Raw genomic sequence first — 6685 nt, forward strand, 5'->3', positions numbered from 1 at the left:
TACCATATCAAGAGATTAAAGGAAAAAAATCATATGATCTTATCAATTGATACAGAAAAATTTGATGAAATCCAAGACCCATTCAGTATGAAAACTTCAGCAAACTAGGAATAGAGGGGAACTCCCTCAACTTGCTAAAGTGTGTCCACAAAACCGTCAGCTCACATCATACTTAATGGTGAAGGCTTGAATTCTTTACCTATAAGTTTGGGATCACGGAAATTCTATGCACTCTCATCACTGTTATTCCACATGGTCCTGGAGGTTCTAGCCACTGCAACAAGGCAAGTGGAAAGAGGCACAAAGATTGTAAAGGAAGAAATTAAACTGACCTTTTGCAAATGACATGATTGTCTAGGTAGAAAATCCAAAGGAATCTACAAACAAACTCTTAGAAATAATGAGTGAGTTCATTAAGGTTGCAGGATACAAGATCAACAGACAGAAATCGGTCACATTTCTATATACTAACAACAAATATGTGAAACCTAAAACTAAAAACAATACCATTTACCTCATTCCAAAGGAAATAAAACACTTAGGTACAAGCATAAAAACACATGCACAGGGTCTGAAATGCTGACAATTATGAAATGTCAATGAAAGAATTAAAGAAACCCTAAATGAATGGAGAACCATACCATGTTCATGAATCAGAAGACTCAACATGGTAAAAAAGTTAGTTCTCCCCAAATCAACCTCAGGTTTAAGGCAAGTCCCCCAAGAAGATTTTTGGTAGAATAGACAAGATCACTCTAAAATCTACATGGAAAAGCACAGGCCATAGGGTCGCTAAAGAAACTTGGACAAAGCAGGATGAAGTGGGCGGAGTCACTCCGTCAATATTAGGGCTTCCTCTGTGGCCACAGGGAAGAAGACAGTGTGGTGCTGGTGGTGGAGACACAGATCAGTGGGACAGAATGGAGAACCCAGAAAGAGACCCAGCAAGTACGGCCAACTGGTTTTGACAAAGGTGCAAGAGCAACTCAATGGAGAAGGACAGCCTTTAACAAGTGATGCTGGAGCGACGGCACATCCACAGACGAAACAGCGAGCCTCGACCCAAATCTCACACCTCATACAAGAATCAACTCCAGCGGATCACAGACTTAAATGTAAAATGTAAAACTGAAAAAAAATAGGGAAAAATCTTTAGGATCTAGCACTAGGCAAAGAATACTTAGATTTGACACCAAAAGATGATCCATGAAAGTCAAATTGATAAGTTGGATCCCATCAAGTTGAGATCTTTTGCTCTGTGTAAGACCCAAAAGGATGAAAAGACAAACAAACACTGGAAGAAAATATTTGCAAACCACATATCCAACAAAGGACTAGTATCTAGAATACATAAAGAACTCGCAACAGTCAACGGAAAAAAATCCCAACAAACCAAGTAGAAAATGGGCAAAACATATGAACAGACATTTCACTGAAGATGGTACCAGTGGGCAAATAAGCACATGAGAAGATGTTCAACATCATTAGCCATAGGGAAGTGCAAACTGAAGCCGCAATTGGATACATATACACACCTATCGCACCAGAAGCTGGAGGATGTGGAGAAACTGGATCCCTCATACATTCTGGGTGGGAATGAGAAATGGTGTGGCCACTTTGCAAATACTCTAGCAGTTCCTTTTAAACCTAAAAATGGAATTACCGGAAGGCCCAGCAATGGCATTCTTGTGCATTTATCTCAGAGAAGTGGAGACTTTGGTTCACACGAAAACCAGTACGGAATGTCCATATCAGCTTCATGTGTAACAGCTAGACACTGGGAAAGGCCCCAGTATTCCTCAGCGGGTGCAGGCAAGGTTAACTGTGGGACCCTCTATCCTGGACCACTACTCATCAATAAAAAAGATGTTCTGCTGAGGTGCCCAAACCATGATGAACCTCCAGGGAATTATGCTGATTCGGGAAAAGGCCAATACCAAAAGGTTCCCTACAATAGGATTCTATTTATGTAACATTCCTGAAATGAGAAAAGTATTGAAATGGACAAGAGATCAGTAGTCGCCAGGCTCAGGGATGGGGGAGACGGATGGAGGTGGGTGTGTCTGTGTACGTTAACACAGGGACCCTTGGTGGTGGATGTTCTGTATGTGGATGGTATCGATGTCAGAGACGGGCAGAGGAGTGACGTCTCTCTGAGAAGAATGGAAGGCAGGACAGGCGCTCGACACCGAGGCAGTGGGAAGGCACAGCAGCGTGAGGTACTGCAGCCCGGGCCCACAGGCAGCACCGACGACTGACTGCAGAGTGCAATGGCCAACAGGGTGATGCTGTGCAGGGGTTTGGGACCCAAATCAGGAAGCCCAGGTCTGAGCTGTCCTGCACCCTGACCCTGCAGCCAAAGCCATGTGGCCGGAAAACAGGAAAACACAAGAATCCAGGCTAATCCAGGCCAGCTGCTGCGCCATTCCCAAACCACGCCCGTGGAGCAGGAGGTCCTCCCTGAGACGAGGGCTGTGTGTCTCTCTTCTTTAAAGAGAGAAGTCCTGGGGTAGTCAGGGGTGGAAACCACCCTGGAATCTCTGAGAGCTGCACGGCTCTCTTCAACCTGTGTGGACGCCAGGTCACCGGGAACTTTAGGGGAGAAACAAATAACAGACAACAGGCCCCACCCAGACCTGTCAGAGCAGCGTATCGGGGTGGGGCTAGTCACGATCACACAGATGGGTGCATAGGCAGATAGATACATAGATAAATAAACAGATGATGGTTAGATAGATAGACAGATCATGGTCAGATAGATGGGTAAATAATAGATGATAGATAGACATATAGACGACAGGTAGATGATAGATATACAGATAAATATAGATGATAGATAGATGGGTAGATGACAGATAAATACAGATGATAGATAAATAATAGACGATAGATAGACAGACAGATGACAGGTATATAGATGAATATAGACGATAGATAGACAGATGATAGATAGATAGGTGATAGGTAGATAGACACATACACAGATGACCCACTGAAGCTCACGCAGAGGCCGCTGACAAGCCCGGCTCCACACCCCAGGGCAGGGGTTCCTCCTTTCCAGGTGGCCTCCTCCTCCGTGGTCCCGGTCCTGACCCTCAGGGCCCAGAGGCAACAATAAGCACAGATGCTTCTGGTCCCGTCCTCACTGGGGCCCAAAACATCTCCCTGATGCCCTGGTTTTCAGTCAGAAGGGGCTGAGGGGCTGGCGGGGCAGCAATGAGGATGAGAAGCGTGCCCGCGGGTCCTGGCCTCGGTCCGGGTCTGGTCTGTTGGGTGTAGTCAGGTGGCTCTCGACTGTGACTGCATCCAGTTTCAGGCCTGCTGCAGCTACAGCCCGACTGGATTCTGCTCTTAGACTTCCCAGCACGCCTCGTCAGACGACAGAGAGAGAGAAACTCCAAAACAATTACCCAGCGCTGTCTCGGAGGCTGGCGAGGTCAGGGGGTGGAGGCGGCAGCAGCATCTGGTTTCCAGCTGGAAGACACGTGGAAATCCCCAAATTTCAGGTTTACCAGCAGAGTGGAGGCAAGCCCACCTCCCCTCCCAGTGCCCCCCAGCTCTGGAGGCAGCCCGGTCATAGGCGGCCAGAGCTGGCAGGACTACTTGAGGGCCCAGAGCCAGAGAGACTGAGGCCCAGAGAGGAGCTGTAGAAAGCTGGAGCTGGTCATTGCAGCAACTGACCCACGAGAAGAGGTGCAGTGGCCCTAATGTGGCCACGTGCAGTGGGTACGGGAACACTGCACGCCCGAAACATCTTGGACCACACCCTTTGCTTTTTCTGTTCAGAATATGAAGAAAGAATGAAATGCCATGAAATACCACTAACAGTGAGCACTCACATATCCCAGACTCTGTCCCGTCCCGAGGCCACCTGCCGTGAGGAATCTCAAGCCAGGCAGAGAGCCCTGTGTAACTGCCCTGTCAACAGTCCCCACGGAGCACGAGCACCAGCCACCCCGACACTGCTGGCAGAGCAACAACATCACCCTTAAGTGGACCCTCCCGCCCCAGCTATTCCAGCTCCTAGCTGTTTGAGTCACATAAAACCCTTCGGATCTTCCCAGCTGAAGCACTAGACACTGCAGTGCAGAGACAGACTGTCCCCACTGTGCCCTGTTTGAACTTCTGACCCACAGAATTGTGAGGATAATAAAACTGCTATTGTTTTAGACCACAAAGTTTTGGAGTGGTTTGCGATGAGGCAAATAGATCATTAGAATATAGGATCATTGGGCACTGGGTTCTGGGTCCAAGGCCCAACTCTGCCATGCACCATATGTGTGACTCTCTCTGTTTTATATGCCCAGATGTAAAAGGATCTAAGTTGGTCACAGAATATGGATGACAAATATAGGGCCCTGTACCCCTTCCTGGCCCCTCCATGGGCAGACATTGCTAATCAAGCACAACATTGCTCCTCACGCTCATCCTCAATATCCTCCAGGTAGCCCTCTTGGCAAGCACAGACATCACTTGGATTTGCCCTCAGTGGGGCCATGACACCCACTCCTAGAGTTTTCACAGTGACCAAGTGCACTCACTACACTGCCTGAGCCTGGTGCATAGGTGCAGCCCAGAAGGCTCCTTTCTGCCTCACCATGGAACTGGGACATCTCATCTCATCTTCTCCAGCCCTCAGACTGGGGTTACAGCATCAGCTCCCCTGGCTCTTAGGCCTTGACACTCGGACTGAATTACAGCAGCAGCTTTCCTCGGCCTCCAGCTGGCTGACGGCGGACCACGGGACTTCTCAGCCTCCATAAGCACATGAGCCAATTTCTCATAATGAATCAGTCTCTCTCTCTTTCTCTCTCTCTCTATTGATAGATCAATTGATAAATAGATAGAGAGAAACCTGGACTAGTACACACAATAACTGAAATTTGAAAAATTCACTAGAGCATTTCACTGAAGACTTGAGCAGCCAAAGCAAAGGATCAGTGGACTTGAAGATAAGGCAGTTGAAATCATTGTGTCTGAGAAACAGAAAGAAAAGTCACAAAAAGTGAACAGAGCCTAAAGGACCTACGTGACACCATCAAACGGATAAACACATGCATTGTGGGGATTCCAATGTTTTGTAGGAAAACTTAGAGACATCCACACCTAGACACATTATACTTAACCTGTCAAAAGCTAAAGACAAACAGAAAATCTTGAAAGCATCAAGAGAGAAGCAACTTGTCACATACAAAGGATCCACAATAAAATTATCTACTGATTTTTCATCAGAAACCTTGGAGGCTAGAAGACAGTGGGATGATATATTTAAAGTGCTGAATGAAAAACAGTATTAACCAAGACATCTATATTCAGCAAAACTGTCCTTCCAAATGAGAAAGAAATTAAGATATTCCCAGGTAAGCAAAAGTTGAGGGAGTTTGTTACCATTAGACCAGCCCTACAGGAAAGGCTAACAGGAGTTCTTCAGGTTGAAACACTAAACAGTAACTTGAAGCCATATAAAGAAATAAAGATCCCCAGTAAAGGAAAATACATGGGAATATACATAAATGCCAGTATTTTTTTAGTTTTAGTTTGCAACTCAACTTTTATTTTACAGAGGATTTAAATGACAAATGCATAAAAATTATAAATCTATGCTATTGCATACACAATATTTAAAGATGTAATTTGTGACATCAATGACATAATAGGGGGACAGAGCTATATAGAAGCAAAGATTTGTACACTATGGAAGTTAATTGATATTGACTCAAATTATGTTGTTATAACTTTCGGATGTTAAATGTAAGCCCCATGGTAACCACAAAGAAAATATGTGTAGAGTATGTACAAAAGGCAATGAGAATATAATCAAAATGTTCACTTCAAAAAAATTAAACCCCAAGAAGGCAGTAATGAGGGTATGAGAGACAAAAAGCTATAAGACATACAGAAAACAAAAGCAAAATAGCAAAAGCAAGTCCTTCTTTATCAGTAATTACTTTAAATATACATGGGTTAAACTCTCCAATCAAAGGAAAAATTGACAGAACAAATTTAAAAAAATGATTCAACTATATACTGTCTACAAGAGACTCAGTCTAGATCTAAAGACACAAATAGATCAAAAGTGATAGAATGAAAGACATTCCACACAAATAGTAAAGAAAAGAGAGCAGAAGTGGCTATACTAACATCACACAAACAGACTCTAAGTCAAAAACTGTTACAAGAGACAAAGAAGGACATGATATATCGATGAAACAGTCAATTCATCAAGAATATACAACAATTATAAATATACATGCACAAAATAACAGAGCCCCAAAAGATACGAAACAAACATTGACAGAATTAGAAAGAAAAATAGACAGTTCAACAATAACAGTTGGAGACTTCAATACCCAACTCTCAGTAATGGATGGAACAACTAGACAGAAGATCAAGAAGGAAATAGAAGAGTTGAACACCACCAAAAACCAATTAGACCTAAGAGACGTATACAGAACACTCCACTCAACAACAGAAAAACATATTCTTCTCAAGTAGACATGGACTGTTCTCCAGGATAGAATATACGTTATGCCACAAAACAAGTCCCAATATATTTTAAAAGACTGAAAGCATACAAAGTATCTTTTCTGATCACAAGGAATGAAACTAGAAATCAATAACCAAAGGAAAATTGAAAAATTCACAAATATGTGAAAATTAAACAACACACTCAAACAAATCAATC

Source organism: Equus quagga, unplaced genomic scaffold (assembly GCF_021613505.1).
Source record: "Equus quagga isolate Etosha38 unplaced genomic scaffold, UCLA_HA_Equagga_1.0 270_RagTag, whole genome shotgun sequence".
NCBI lineage: Eukaryota > Metazoa > Chordata > Mammalia > Perissodactyla > Equidae > Equus > Equus quagga.